This window comes from Podarcis muralis, chromosome 1, assembly GCF_964188315.1.
Source record: "Podarcis muralis chromosome 1, rPodMur119.hap1.1, whole genome shotgun sequence".
Classification (NCBI taxonomy): Eukaryota; Metazoa; Chordata; class Lepidosauria; order Squamata; family Lacertidae; genus Podarcis; species Podarcis muralis.
Genome location: NC_135655.1, coordinates 63,210,465 through 63,227,457, shown reverse-complemented (window position 1 = coordinate 63,227,457; position 16,993 = coordinate 63,210,465). Strand labels below are relative to the sequence as shown.

The window sequence follows — 16,993 nt, the reverse complement described above, 5'->3', positions numbered from 1 at the left end:
GTCCCTCTGAGACTTATAAGCCATGAAAGGGAGACTTGAAGCTTACAGCCTGTGGCTTATTTGGACACATTACTGCTTAGCTACATTGCAAACCAGCAGCTTCTACCCTAAAGGCAACTCAGCATATACAGCCATATCTATGTAGGCATCTGTTTTCAGACCTTCGGTTTTATGTGTGGAAATTTGAAGGCAGGACCAGTGGGACACAGTGGGGTCCAGGGTGAGGCCAGCAGTGAATCCTGCCACCTTCCTCCATGCATGGAAAAGGTCTGAAAGAGACTGAAGTAACCCATCAATGTTGGCATGGGAAATCATTTGGGTCTGCAATCCTCCTATGTACACTTGCCCAGTAAAAAGCTCCAGCAAACTCAGCGGGACTTACTTCTGCGTAGATAGATGTAGAATTGCACTTCTTATTTGCCACAAAGGAGTTAGTTACCTGTGAGTTAAGCGCTATAAAATCCAATTATTTTGATAAGAGAGTTGAACATACCCTTGGCTGCGCCTGTCATTAAAATCAATGGGATGTAAATGTACTTTTGATGGATCAGGCCGAACAGAACTAAACTTGTTAATTGAATGTTGCAATAGATGATTTGTAGGAAAGTAAAACTTATTTATCACCTTGTTTAACTGCTTAATGAGGTGGTGAACAAATCAAACTAACAAAGAGCGAACTTTCACTAATTGAACTGGGACTTCATTAAAAATCAAACAGGTCTAATTTCACAAAGCTGAAGCCTGTAAATATTCTCAAGCATTTGATTTGAACGTGAAGGGTTTGTAATGAGCAGGGGGTTGGGGGTGGAATGGATTTCCAATTCTAGTTATCAAATTGGATAAATCATTTTTCATTAAGCTTTACAGGTGATCCTACTGCCTAAACCAAGGGTGTACAACTCAATCACTTTGGCAGTCGCTTTTATATTTTTATTAATTCAAAAAGGATACATCATTATGGTAGGGGTGGGAAAGTGTTTTTTTGATACAGTTTTAACTTTCATTTAAATGTAGAATTCCCTTTCTTTCCAATGTTCAGGCATTTTATATAGCCAAAATGGCACCAGCTGCACACAACAGTGAAGCATCAGTAGGCTTTGGAAAGCCTCAAGGTTTGCAAAGATGAAAAAATAAAATAAAATCCTTAATTGTTGGGAGAAAGAAATGGAATAGAGGACTGAGGAAGAGAATATGGCTGACTGACTGGAACAGCACCAGCCCCTGCTACATTACTCTCTCCATTGTTCCCCTTCCTTCCCCTCTGCACCCTAAAGTACAATTTATTTCATCTTCCTGCAACACAGGTTTTGCTGGGCATCACCTTCTGTCAGTCCACCTTCCTTTACATTCTCCACTGCATAGCTCACACTCGTCTGCTCTTTCTCTACACCTACAGACATGCCAGGAGTCCAGTCCCTGGCTTGATAACACAGTGAGCGTAGTTAATAAAAATGATGTTTTATTGTCAAAACAAACAGATAGCTCTGGATGGCTCTAACACAGCCTCCACCATCATCAATCAAGATGACCCTTCTGAAGACTGCTTCTGGCGTGACGAGAAGCAACTGAACTTTCGCTTCATACTTCTTTTGTTTTGCTTCCCATCTTGCAGCCCTCCCATTAACCAAGACCTCAGACTGAGTGGGTCAGCTCCCGCTCCTTCCCCATTCTCTGAGAGACTGTTTCTTAACTCTTTCCCGCCTGTTTGTGCTTCTGACGAGCTTTGAATGCTCTCAGCCATTCCCTTATCAACTGGCATTCCAAGGGGCGGGGGAGTTGGCACTAGCCGATGCTCATCCTGCATGGCAGTTAACCCTGTCTGTTCCTGGCTGCTTTCTTCATTTGGCTGCAACCCTTCCCTGGGAGCTGGCTCATTCCTGACAAGACATGAACCCTTGTATAGCACCCTCTTTTGTGCATCCATGCTATCTCTTATTTTCATGAGTGGCAACCTAAGTTTAGAAAATTGTAAGTCAGTTAATATTTACGAAAAACTCTTTCCCACCCACTTCAGAATTCGCAAACAGGCACATTCATTGTGGGGTTGCAGTATCTATATTGAATTGCATATGTGGTGATGAAGCCCCTGCCCCTGAATAGCTGTTATGTTGTGATGTCATGGGATGTTAATGGATCAGGAATTTTATATATATCAAGGGGGGGGGGTGACTGTCTGATAGCTAAGAACATGACGGCACTCATGCATAGGGATTTGAACAAGATTCAAATTTCTCAAAATTGCTTACAAAATACGCAATTCACTGTTTTCATGCCTTCACTGAAGTGAGTGCACATTGAGTGAAATTCTGCAGGCATTCGTGGGATTATGATGCCCTGGACAATGTTATTTTCAAAAAAAATAATTTAAAAAACCATTTCCATAATAATCCATCCTGCTACATTAGCTGCACTTTATGATAGTAATCTTTCCGCATACAGATGTCTGTAATAAAATTATGTAAAATTATGTTACACATTATCTGTTTCATGGCTGGAATTCATGTTCCAAAACATACATCAAAGTTTTCAAAAACAGTTATGAAATCTTGAGAAAGAGCATCAAAATCACAAGGGAGAATGAGCCATGAAACAGGATGGGCTCAACAATTTGTGAAAAACGAACAAAGTGAGATGGCATCATGAAATACATAAATCAAACTATTTTGCGATCTCTGATAGTTTGATATGCATTTGCCTGAATTTTGCAATTTTTCCTGGCATCAGACAACTTGCTATTAAAACAATGCTGTTTGAGAAACTTGTTGAGCTGGAAAAGATACAGAAAAAGGTGAACCAAAATGATCAGGGGACTGGAGATATAAAATGAGCATAGTGTAGAGTAGATCAATATAGATAACTTGTCTCCCCTCTTTCAAAACACTGGAAGGCTTTGGTCTTTCAGTCTCATTCAACAGGACTCTTCTTGTGTCCACATGGTCTTTGTTCTTTCATTCTCATGCAACCATCGTTCATAATCTCTTGTTCGAAATGAAATATATATATTTTTGAAGTTCTTGCTTTTGTATACTTGCCATTTGTTTTGCTCAAATAAAAAAACACTCATAAACCATTGGCATGCCTTCTTGGCATAGCTTGGCAAAGCTCATTCTCCTGGAACTGGGCACATCCAGCATCATATTTTTGCATATCTCTGGATGGAACTAGGCTCCAGAGAGTACACATGTATGTTTCTAAGTAACATAAGAAGTGGCTAAGTAAGCCTATTTTCATTTGTAAAATGTTGTAGGCATCCTGTCAATAGTTGTTCAGTGATTTATAGCCCCATTTTGATTCTCCATAGATCAACCACTCTGTATAGGACAACTCCATATATCAATCTTTATAGAGCTTGTTAGGCACATAAATCTGAGGTCTTAATTGTCACATTAACACACATTTCAAGTCATACACAAAGGAATATTGATCCTCTTCTTTTCCATCTAAGTCTACCTCCCAACGTTGTTATTGGTACTTGTGTAACAGTTAAATTAGAGATCAGGGTTAATTCAAACTGACAGAGCATTAAAAAGACAGATGTTTCTGGTCAGGCTGAAAAAGTAACATGATAATCAGGAATGTAGCACACAATAATTGCAATGTACTTTGCGTGCAGCCAGAATCTGAAAATTACTTTTTCAAATACTATACTACAAAATGTTACGGTTGGAAGCCACAAGCTACTTATATATGGTAGGTGAAGAATCATAGATGTTAGATTATTCTACATGGACCACAACTATAGTGAGCAATATGAGACAACAAGAAGCTATAGTACTTCATCTGGGTGGGTGGGTGGGTGGAGCTATTTGCATCTTTCTTCAATGCCAATGCCCTCATTTTAACAACAAACATGAATTCAAGGATCGTATTCTACAACATTAACTTTCCAGTTCTCAATTTGGGGTGTGTGTGTATATGTTATAACATGGAGTTTGTGATATTAAGAGTGCTTGTCTACTCATCAGTAAGTCTAACCAGCTAAGTTGGTATAGGATTGTAATCCATCGCCCTCCCCCTTTACTTGGGTTCATATTTACAATTGCCTTGAAACTTATTTGCTTTCTCCATGGCGTGTTGTTACCCTTAATCTAAGGTTCCCAGAATTTGTAGAAATAATGCAAGTACTTCACCTTAAAACATTACTTTGCATATATGTTTTACTTCATTTCATCTCTGTGATGCGCAGTGTGCAGTAAAATGAAAGGAAAAGAAGAAACCACATTTATGTAGCTAAGAATACCCACAATTTCTGTCTTGGTAACTGCTCACATGAAACCCTCCATGCACTGAAAGAATCCATGGAGGGGTCTTCAGGGCCACATGCTCCACTGGTGTCTACCACTGCCACCGAGACAAGTAACTGCCACCATGCTCCCTGATAACTCTATGTTCAGTAGACACTGGAAGGAGTTCTATGCAGTGGGTGGAGCTTCCCAGTTGTGCAGGGTCCTCCTCATATGGCGGAGCTCTGCTCATATAAACTGTGCATACATAAAACTGCTTCCAATATTCAGAGTGTGGACATTGGGGGGGGGGAGCATGACAACATGTAGTGTCAGTTGTGGGCAGGGCTAGCCTGTGTGATCCTATGGAAGTGTGCTGTGCCTGGGGTTAACCTGTGAAATGCAGTCCAGGACCTGTCCAGAATCCGAAGGTTCCACTAGGAGTCAGACCGACAGGGCCAAGGCAGAACATGAGGCAGGACACCAGGCAAGGACAGGTATAGGATCTTGGGCAGGATCTAGCATACAGCAATGTTGCTCCCACAACCTGGGACAGGGTCTGACATCCTTTTATCTTTGTCAGGGTAATGGCCGGTCCTGATCCCCCGGTGACTCACCTCCCTGTTTCACCCGAAGGTGAACACTCCTCCTGCGAGTGCTCAGGTCTCTCCTTCTCTCAGACCTTAGTCTCTGCAGCTCGGGAGATGTCGGTGGGTTACTAGACCCAGGGGTCACCTCAGCCTTCCCTGACCCAACCGGTAGTGGAGCAGTTTAAGTGATGGCCCAGCTGAAGGCAACGAGGTAATCCCCGCATGTGGAGCCAGGGCAGGCTCAGTCCCCTGACTCAGCCCAGCTGGTGTTTGTTGCAGGGGAACCTGTGCAGACTGAGACTCTTCAGGATCAGGCCCCAGACTTGGTTCAGATGATGCCTGAGGCAAAGGATCTGGTGCAGACTGAGACTCCTCTGGTTCTGAATCTGAGCCCGAGTCCCAGGCCACCACAGCGAGGAAATCAACAGCACACCAAGACGATAATCCTGTCATGCTTGCCAGATGGAAAGATCTTCCCTCTCCCCTACAAGCTGCTCTGGGATTTTTCCTGGACCCCCCCACCCCCTGCACAAATATAATACATCTCTCTATAGCTCGCCTTCACAGATATATGCATTTTTAAATGCACTTCCCTGTAATATATATGTTTTCTGCACACTTTTCCCCCTTTTTTGCCTGGAGAATTGCATTGCGAAATTCAGAGACGTGAATTTTGAAGGGTAGTGGCTGGTGTATTGTTTGGGAGAGTGTGAATTAGTTATGTTTGTGTTAAAATGCAAACCAAGCCAAATTTCTCCCCATCCCTAGCAGAGAGCACAAGGTAATCTTCATATGGCGACCACATTGCCTGAATTGATTTCGTCAGCTAGCATCACAGTGCTGAGAGGAATATTCCTGCTTATTTGATTTTGTAATGCAATTTGTATTTGAATATGTAGAGTGAGTAAGCATACCGAAAGCAGTTGCATTGCACTCAGCTGTAAATAGAAAACTGATGCAGCTATAAATCTTCCGAAACCGCATGCTAGCAGCTAACATAATTTATCTTAACCAACAGTAAAAATGCAGTGTTTTCATACCCATTGCTTATCTCAATAAACATAATCTTACACATAATTTATGTAGCATAACTTTTAGTTTAGAAAGATATATTAAACATCAGGGGTCACATAATTAACTTTCAACCTGTTTGGGAAATTTGGGTACTGATGTGCTTACATAGTTTGGGCTTTGGTGTTGCCCTCCTTGCTTCAAGCACAGAGAGAACAGAAGCTCCTCCTTGCAGATTTTATGCACACCGCAAATCTCCCAAACCATGTAATACAGCAGGCGGCCCCCAACCCACCAAGATACAGAGTGCCTCTGATGCTCTTTTTAGGACCTCCGGTTTCCAAGGCTGCCTATGCCTGGGATAGCTCAGTTGGTAGAGCGTGAGACTCTTGATCTCAGGGTCCTGGGTTCAAGCCCCACATTGGGCAAAAGATTCTTGCATTGCAGGGGGCTGGACTAGATGATCCTTGGGGTCGTGTCCAACTCTACAATTCTGTGATTTCAGACGGTGTTTCTGTGAAACAGGGAGGTGCATGGAGACTTGGGGCTTATCCACACGTACCCTTTGCCCTGCTCTTTCCAGATAGAGTGCTGTGCTAAGCAGGGAGGATGAATTCATGTGTATACCAAGCAGCTGTAACAGGCCTGATTAAGTATTTTGTGATCATTTGGCAAGCCTACTGATGAGTGAATTAGTTTTAATTGTCTAATTTGTTTATTATATTTCTGGTAAGCAATACAGTGGTACCTCAGGTTACAGATGCTTCAGGTTACAGACTCCGCTAACCCAGAAAGAGTATCTTGGGTTAAGAACTTTGCTTCAGGATGAGAACAGAATTCGGGCGGCGGCAGCAGCAGCGGGAGGCCCCATTAGCTAAAGTGGTACCTCAGGTTAAGAACAGTTTCAGGTTAAGAAAGGACCTCTAGAACAAATTAAGTTCTTAACCCAAGGTACCACTGTACATTTGAGTTAAAGCGGTTCTAAAATGGTTTCCACTGCTCTGTTCTAAGCTGATTTGTCTTAGAGCATTAGCCGTTTTATATGCTTTAACAAAAGCATCACAAAAATATCCTTAAACATATTTGTGAGACAAAAGAAGGGTTGTTCTGTATAAAAGACAGATTCTTGGCCTGGTATCATCCTATGCAAGCAAATTAATTTAGAGTTAACTGTTTCAGGTATAAACCAAAAATAGCTTTTCATCATTTTGAAATTACTTTGAAAAAGGAGGTAATACTTGTGCCAAAAATGATCACTAGATTTTCATAAAACTTTTCTGTTACTATTTTCAATTACTGTTTGGACTAATTGGTTCAAAAAAGTGAGAAAATTTTAATTGTCCCCTTTTTATAATAGGTTATTAAGTTTCCATTTTAAATATTCCAATTAAGGTTCAATGTGTATTTAAAGGATTTTCCAGAACCAAAATATCTCTCACTACTAATTGTTGCTATGAATGCATTTCACTTGAACACTATGACACGTTGCCAAAATATTTAAGCTCTTCAGTGCAGCTCTCTAGAAACTTGAATATCTCACATAATTAAGAGTGACTTTGGCCAAGTGGATGGAACAAGTTAGCCTTGGGTTTCTGTATATTTAAACTCTGGCTACTACCACACTGATGGTTGGACAGTGTTCTCGAAGCTACCAGCATGAGTTTGACCAAACTGCAGGAGGCAGTGGAAGACAAGAGTGCCTGGTGTGCTCTGGTCCATGGGGTCATGAAGAGTCGGACACAACTAAATGACTAAACAACAACAACTACCACACCATTGATTGAATTCACCAAATCTAGAAAACAAAAGCACCACAAGACCTACAATGTCTCTACATGACCCCGTATTCCAGTAGGAACCAGAGCGGAATTGGAGGCTAGAGTGCTATCAACTGAGGAGCTGTACAAGGTTTCTAGTCTGAGTCTGGTCAACCCTGAATGGCTACCTTTAATCAATTATGATGGACAGGAATCAAGAGGGCAAGTAGTAGGCTGTACCATGACAGCATCATATGCACATCCTGAGGCCTCAAAAATGGAAACTAATCCCATAAAAAAACAGAATAATTGATGCCCATGCCTCCCCAGCCATTGTTTAAACACATAACTGAACAAAAACATTCCCCAGAGTCATGGGCTTTGACTTTCATTGATGACCATTTTTTTTCTTAACATGGCTTTACGTTCAAGATGATGGCTTGAGAGGGAGGCAAACATGGCACCAAATCTGCACAATCAGCTCTTGATTCCCCAAAGAGGAAATGAGGAAACAACTGTGCTTTGGTTGACCCTACACTCCTTAATTCCTAACGGGCTTCCAAGACGTATGAGGTTCTTGATTAGATGGTACAAAATTGTTGTTGTTGTTGTTTATTCATTTAGTCGTGTCCGACTCTTCGTGACCCCATGGACCAGAGCACGCCAGGCACTTCTGTCTTCCACTGCCTCCCGCAGTTTGGTCTAACTCATGCTGGTAGCTTTGAGAACACTATCCAACCATCTCGTCCTCTGTCGTCCCCTTCTCCTTGTGCCCTCCATCTTTCCCAACATCAGGGTCTTTTCCAAGGAGTCTTCTCTTCTCATGATTTGGCCAAAGTACTAGAGCCTCAGCTTCACGATCTGTCCTTCCAGTGAGCACTCAGGGCTGATTCCCTTAAGAATGGAGAGGTTTGATCTTCTTGCAGTCCATGGGACTCTCAAGAGTCTCCTCCAGCACCATAATTCAAAAGCAATGGTACAAAATACAGGAGTGTATATTTTTGAAGCTGTCTGTAAGCCTCTGGAGGTATTTGAGTAGAATCCCTCTTTCAAGGCCCTCTCTGACCTCTCTGTCTCCTCAGATGACTTGACTAAGTGAATCTTTAGTTCTTTCTGTTTCAATGTTTTATTAATTGATTAAATACAGGAAGCATAAATCATTCATGTTATTAATAGCATTCAAATATTCATGAGACAAAATGTTTGCTATTATGTACCAGAGGTTAGATTTCCCCTCCCCCTTTGAATTTTATAGCTAGGGAGGAAATAAAAGTGCAATAGCATACAGTAGATGTATTTATTTGCTCTATGAGTTTATGTATTCATCAACTCCTTCCATTCTTACTTGCACAAGCTATCATGAAGTAGATTTACCTCTCCTCACCCCCCAATCTGTAAATAGCAATCCATTTCTTTTCTTAGCATTTTCCATTTCTTTCCAATTCACTGCTCATAATTTCAGTCGATAAATACAACCATTTTAAGCTGGTGTACACCAGTACAGTTATGCTGGTAGCAAAGGAACTTTGATGGTTTTTCACATCAAAAAAATTACTGAAACAGATTGAAAATCACAAATGTTGATATATTTTAACACTTATTATATTATTTTAGTGTCTAAATTTATTTGTCTTAGCATTTCTGACTGAAGTGGTGTGAACAGAGAGCCAATATGGAGGAGGCTGCCATGCGGTCAATATGTAAAGCAACTAAAACATGTTGCTCGATAGCATTACCTGTCACAGAAGCAGCAACTGCTACAATTATATTTTTTAAGGCAATTTACTAAAAAGTTGTTTTGACATAAAATCCAATTAATAGAGGCTAGGCACAGATGGGCTAAGCAGCTGTCCATGCTTCAAAAAACCATTTGTTTCCAACTTGCCAAAGGTACAATGTCTAACTGTGCTCTTTGCTACATTGCTTTTCATTTTACAGCTAAAAGATAACCTTGAGGACTGTTAAAGCATCCATAATTGATATGAGGCAATTCTAAAAATTGGGACTCAAACCCTATCAGTTGCCCATGGATTTTTCATAAAATTGTTCAAGAAAGCATTAGAATGTGGCCCTATATTCATGGCGGCATCATCATCAACTGTGCCAGCTTTGTTTATTGGGGCTGAAGGAAACATGGCGTTAAATATGTATTTGTAATCACCACACAGGGTTTGTTTTTGTTTTTAAAGCAAACAACATCAGCTGATGGGGAGGAAGAATTTGATATATTAAGGGATCAAATATGGCTGCTGTAGAGGAGGGGGAGATAGCTAAATGCTTGAAGTTTACAACCAGGTGTGAGACAGCTTAGCAGTGTAAAAAACGAAGGCTGAATCAGCTTCCTGGCTAGGAATTGGCTGGGGAGAAGAACCATCATGTAGTACAAAGGAAATTAATGGGCAGTTGACAAAAACAGTCCCCTTGTGCTGGGCAGCAGAGGAGCGTGAACCCCTTCTCCCATGAGGGGATGGTGAGCAGAGACAACTTCAGGTTCAAGATTTGATGATGCAAGCTGTGAGGGGGAGGTTGCCAGGGTAACAGAGGGTGTGATGTCACACAGGAAAAAGTGCATCCTTTTAAAAAACAGAGGGCTGGAGGAAGTGGGGGGGGGGGGGAGAATAACTCCATGTGTCGCCAGCTGCACCAAGCTTTCTGAAACTATGAGAGGGTCTCTTGTGGTGTAATGTTCTGCACTCCCTCCCTCAATACTCAGTGGTAAATATGTGTAGAATAAACCATTCTAGTCTCCACAGTGCCTCATTTAAAAGTAACATAAACTCTGGTTAATTGCCAAGCCTCCTGGAGTCTTGCTACTGCTTGGTAGAGATTGGGGTGGCCTGTAACAACATGCTTGTTGACACTCTCAAAGAATTGTCTAATAGGTTCATGAGATAGGACTTACCTTTGCAGAAGCCATGCTGGTTCTGCTTCAACAAAGCTTGTTCTTCTATATGCTTGATTATTTCATCTTTAACTATACCTTTCACTAGTTTTTCTGGGACAGGCAATAAGCTAATTAAGCTAATTGGCCTGTAAGTTCCAAGACACACACACCCAGATCCCCCCCCCCTTTTAAATGGTGTTACAGTGACCATTTTCCAATTCTCATGTATGGAGGTGGATCTTAAGGACAAATTATACGTTTTTGTTAGAGAATGAGCAATTCCACATTTGAGTTCTCAAAGAATTCTCTGGTGGATGCCAGCTGGACTCAGCAATTTGTGGGTTTTTATTGTGTCTATTAGGCCTAGAACACCAGTTGACATATTTGACTTCCTTGTTATCCAATGGTCCAATTGCCTCTCTAGCTGGCCTCCTACTAATGTATTTCAGTAGTACAGTTTCAAATCACATTGGCAGTAAAAATAAATTGAAATATCTGCATCAAATGAAATTGTCGGTAGGGATACATAGATTGCAAAAGCTAGAGTACCATATCATGCTTTTTACATTTAGTACTGTAACTTAATCATTCACAGTGCACAGAAACATTTCACAGAAAGTAGAGGAAAGTAGACTGCTATGACTAGATTAGTGCCTGCCATTATGAGAGCAATTGCCCTTTTCTTCAGTAGACGATTTAGTATTTATATAATGCATATATCAAATATTCCAGAGCTTCACGAATATTATCATAGTCTCGTAGTCCTGAAAGGTAGGACATACTATTAGCATGTTGCAAATGAGCTAAGAATAAGAGAACAGGAGTGTGCCAAAGGCCACCTAGTAAGTAGTTTAATTTCTTGAGGTGAGATTTGAAATGGAGACTTAGCTGCTATATTACATCGGTTCTCCATTGCCACCTCTTAAATCAGCACTATATCTACCTAGTTCACTTTTCCTAAATGGCTTTACTGATTGAATTTTATCCTTGTTCAATGTAATGAATATGTCCTATATTTTCTATGACTTTTAGGATTTGAGGTGTCATTTTGATGCAGTGAAAGGCCTCCATTTTGGGGGAGAGGGCTGCACTAGTCCTATGTAACTAAAACAACAATGCATGCAGACAAAACAATAATAATAATAATAATAATAAATTTTATTTATATCTCACCCTCCCCAGCCGAAGCTGGGCTCAGGGCGGCTAACAACAATCAAAATAGTCCAACATTCTAAAAACATTCATTATAAAATTAATTAAATCAAATTAAAATCAAATTAATGGCAACCATCAAGCAAAATTCTGTGCAGATTGCCAGAGGAGGGGGTCAGGCTGTGCCCTGACCAAAGGCCTGGTGGAACAGCTCTGTCTTGCAGGCCCTGTGGAAGGATGTCAGGTCCTGCAGGGCCCTAGTTTCTTGTGACAGAGCGTTCCACCAGATTGGAGCCGCGGCCGAGAAAGCCCTGGCTCTAGTTGAGGCCAGCCTAACCTCTGTGCCTGGGATCTTTAGGATGTTTTTATTTGCAGACCGTAAATTTCTCTGTGGGACATACCAGGAGAGGCGGTCCCGTAGGTACGAGGGTCCTAGGCCGTATAGGGCTTTAAAGGTTAAAACCAGCAGCTTAAACCTGATCCTGTACTCCACCGGGAGCCAGTGCAGCTGGTATAGTACCGGATGGATATGATCTCGCAGCGAAGACCCCATAAGGAGTCTCGCCGCGGCATTCTGCACCCGCTGGAGTTTCTGGGTCAGTCTCAAGGGCAGCCCCACGTAGAGCGAGTTACAATAATCCAGTCTGGAGGTGACCGTCGCGTGGATCACAGTGGCTAGGTCAGGGCGAGAGAGATAAGGAGCCAACTGCTTAGCTTGGCGGAGATGAAAAAATGCCGCCTTTGTTATAGCTGTAATCTGCGCCTCCATAGAGAGGGAGGTATCAAAGATTACACCCAAACTCTTAACGGACGATGCTGGCACTAATTGCACCCCTGCAAGAGATGGGAGTTGCCCCCTCAATCCCATATCGCTCCGTCCCAGCCAGAGGACCTCTGTCTTCGAAGGATTTAACTTCAACCGGCTCCCACGTAACCATCCAGCCACAGCTTCCAGACATCTGGTCAGTGTATCTGGGGCCAAGTCAGGATGGCCGTCCATCAACAGATAGAGTTGGGTGTCATCGGCATACTGATGGCAACCCAGCCCAAAGCTCCGGACAAGCTGGGCGAGGGGGCGTATAAAGATGTTAAAAAGCATCGGGGAGAGAATCACACCCTGAGGCACTCCACACACCAAGGAGTGGCGCGATGACAATTCCCCCCCAAGCGCCACCCTCTGTCCCCGACCAGAGAGAAACGAGCGCAGCCATTGAAGGACTGTGCCCTGGATCCCCATGTCGGCAAGGCGGTGGTCCAGGAGTTCGTGATCGACCATGTCGAAGGCTGCTGACAGGTCTAGAAGAATCAGCAGCCCCGACCCGCCTCGATCCAGCTGCCTGCGGAGATCATCTGTTAGGGCGACCAGAGCCGTCTCGGTCCCATGACCAGCGCGGAAGCCGGACTGGAATGGATCGAGAGCCGATGTTTCAACCAGAAACCTACCAAGCTGTTCAGCAACCGCTCTCTCAATCACTTTACCCAGGAATGGAAGATTCGAAACCGGGCGGTAATTGGATAGATCTAAAGGATCTAATGATGTTTTCTTTAAGAGCGGACGCACCACTGCCTCCTTCAGTTCCCCTGGGAATATCCCGGTGCCAAGGGACAAATTGATGGTATCACCCAGGGGGGCCCGCACCTCGTCTGGACACGCTCTAATCAGCCAAGACGGGCACGGGTCAAGAGGACAGGTGGTGGGCTTTCCAGCTTGGAGGAGTCTGTCCACATCGGCTGGGGATATCCAGTCAAAGTAGTCAAATACTGGACCGGAGGACAGTCGAGGGGCCTCCAGTTCCTTTATTGTATCCAAATTGGCAGGGAGGTGATGGCGGAGCAACAGGACCTTCTCCGCAAAAAAGCTCGCAAATGCCTCACAGCTGTGTGTCAAATTGTTATTTAAATTTGGCTGTCCTTCAAGGGACGTTAAAGACCGAATTATACTAAATAATTGCGCCGGGCGAGAGCTAGCGGAGGCAATGGAGGCCGAGAAGTAGGACTTCTTAGTGGCCTTCACTGCCATCTCGTAGGTTTTCATAAAAACCGTATAAGATGTTCTTGAGGCTCCGTCACGGGTACCCCGCCATACTCGCTCTAGCCGTCTGAGGTCCCGCTTCATTTTCCGAAGCTCCTCGGTAAACCAGGGAGCCCGGTTTCTGCGGGGTCGCAGAGGGCGCCTAGGTGCGATCTCATCGATGGCTGCTAGGAGCTGGATATTCCAGCCCTCAACAAGCTCAGTCAATGAGTCGCCAGGGGGAGCAAGGTCCCGCAAGGCCTGACGGGTATCAGGGTCCATCAGCCTCTGCGGGTGAGCCCAAATTGGCTCACCACCTAAGCAGGGTGGGGGTGGAAAATCAATCCTGGCTTTCAGTGCGTAGTGATCAGACCATGGCACCTTCATTGAAGGAGACATGATCACATCTATACCGGCGCCAAAGATCAAATCCAGCGTGTGGCCTGCTTGATGTGTGGGGCCCGAAACAAACTGGGAGAGCCCTAGTGTCGCCATGGAAGACACCAGGTCCAGAGCCTGTGAGGAGGGAATGGCATCAGCATGGATGTTGAAGTCCCCCAATACCAATAGGTTAGGGAACTCCAAGGCCCAGCCGGCCACCGCCTCCAGCAGGCCTGACAGAGTGGCTGCTGGTGTGCTAGGTGGCTGGTACACCAGCCAGACAGCCAAGCTCACCTCAGAGCCCCAAACTAGGCCAACACATTCAATGCCGGGGATCGATGGCGATGGTAGAGCCCTGAAAGAACAGTCTTCTCGGATTAATAATGCCACCCCTCCCCCCCGGCCCACAGTCCGCGACTGGTGGAGGACGGAGAAACCCGGGGGCGCCATCTCTCGTAAGGTAACAGTTTCCCCTTCGCGCACCCAGGTCTCCATCACACAAGCCAGGTCAACCCCGTGCGAGGTGAAGAAGTCTCGTAGGGTGGCGGTTTTGTTGCCTATAGACCTGGCATTGCACAACACCAGTGACGGAGGTGAGTAATCCTACCTTCGTCCCTTGGGATGGGGCGCAGATTGGAAGGGGTACAAGCATATCCGCATCTCGATCCCCTTCGCCTATGACATCTGCCCCCACCGCCATACCTTCCTCGCCCCACTACGGTAGCAATCCCAAGCCTCAAACCAACCTCCATTTACAAAATAGAGAAACAAATCAAACCAAAAACAATTGTACCAACAAAACAAATCCCCACCCCACTCAATATCCAACCCCAAACCGAAATAAAACGGAACAAAATAAAAATACATCAATAAAAAAACCCCTTCACGGTGGTACAACAAAGTAAAAAGTAAAAACCCCTATAAAACATTTTAAAATATATAAAAACATTTTAAACATTTGCTGCGGCAACAACAGCTACACATAAGAGAGGTTTCAGGAAGCTTGGGCTAATCTTGACGTTTGCAGAAGTAAAAAAAGTCTTGGGGGGAATTAGGAGGTACCCCCCCCCCATAAACATAGCCCAATAATGATCAAACATGCCCAGTGCCCACATAATGCTGACTGGGGGTGGGGGAATGAAAACAGCCAGAGGGATAATGGAATGGAGTGACTGGGGGAAAAGAACAGATGATGAGACATATACATTTAAAAATGGATCTAGGGAAGAGCTTCAGTGCCTGGATAGCTCATTTCCTGCTTCACGTTAACCCACTATTTTTTTAAAAAAGCCGCCAGAGGTGGAAGGTAATTATTAAAGCATTTGTTGTTGTTGTTTAGTCGTTTAGTTGTGTCCGACTCTTCGTGACTCCATAGACCAGAGCACACCAGGCACTTCTGTCTTCCACTACCTCCCGCAGTTTGGTCAAACTCATGCTGGTAACCTCGAAAACACTATCCAACCATCTCGTCCTCTGTCACCCCCTTCTCCTTGTGCCCTCCATCTTTCCCAGCATCAGTGTCTTCTCCAGGGAGTCTTCTCTTCTCATGAGGTGGCCAAAGTACTGGAGCCTCAGCTTCACGATCTGTCCTTCCAGTGAGCACTCAGGGCTGATTTCCTTAAGAATGGATGCGTTTGATCTTCTTGCAGTCCATGGGACTCTCAAGAGTCTTCTCCAGCACCATAATTCAAAAGCATCAATTCTTCGGCGATCAGCCTTCTTAATGGTCCAGCTCTCACTTCCATACATCACTACTGGGAAAACCATGGCTTTAACTATACGGACCTTTGTTGGCATTATCTATCCGCATTTCTTCAAACTAGCATAGGTTTCCCTTTCAGACCTTCTACCCAATGCAAGAACCCCAAATGGGGTTGTTTAGGGTCCATGTATGTGGCCTGCTCCCCTCTCTTCCACATGTCCTTGGAAGATGATGATTTCTGAAGTATTTGAGTGTTTCCATGTGAAGTCTCATTACTCATAAGGGAACGGATTAAAAATCTGCGGCTTAAATACAACCAAATCAGTAGCTTGTACTCAAAAGATTTCTAAGGTTTTCGATTTCTTGTAACACAATAACATTCAATGAGCCATTTAATTACAATTTAGACTGATACATTGTTTTATCATGTGCTGTGTAAAATCAGTCGCTGGTATAGTATTAGGATAACAATGCAATATGAACGCCGTGAGCTTCAGAGAGCAACTTTGAGAAGAAATTGTGTTAAACCATTTGCTGGACCCAGATGTCCATAAGTAAATCTCTTTAATCCCTTTAAATTGTACAAGGAGATGTTCCCAGATAACACTTTGAAAAGGGGAAACTTGGAGTAGAGAAATAACAAGCAATAGAGGATGTGCTCGAACCATCTACCACATCTCCAAATTACTCTAAATTACTCCTTGCCACTGAGGGAAGGCATGCTTGCTGAGGGTAAAATCACTAGGGAAGATTTTGCAGTAGAGATATGGTGGTGAGGAAAGGACTGTGCACACCTTCACTCCTCTGCTGCTTCTGCACTCCAAACCACCCTCTCCTGCAGTAGCTTTTCAGTAAGTCATGATAAATAACTAAATGCATAACTAATTCAAGGTTACGTCTTACAATTTTATGTGTAACATGTAGTCAGCCCATTAGTTTACTTCTAACTATTGGCAGACTATAGCTGAGTCAAACTAAAGCGAGTAGAAACTAGACTGAAATAATGATGTTTCTAAGGTCCCATGGCCTAGAAATAATTAAGAGCTGTGATTGTTTCTGGGGTTCGGCCTTGTATGAACATACAGATTTCCAGCTTCGGGATAAGCATCCATGACACAATGACCTCCTTGAGAAATCCACATTGGTCACCACAGGCAATAGGATTAAACAGGGGTATTGAGGTGTTGTTTGTTGTTGTGAGGGGTTGTTACTGCTATTGATATTAATTTTTGTATCTCTATTTTAGATATGATTTATGTGGAAATTGTTCAATTTGGTTGTG

General features: G+C 43.5%; 1 non-coding gene across 1 annotated transcript; it reads left to right on the top strand.

Moving 5' to 3' along the window:
* Positions 1-6,178: 6,178 nt before the first annotated feature.
* On the top strand, positions 6,179-6,252 carry TRNAK-CUU (transfer RNA lysine (anticodon CUU)). The gene has a single exon. It is a non-coding gene; the product is annotated as a tRNA-Lys (tRNA).
* Positions 6,253-16,993: the final 10,741 nt, after the last annotated feature.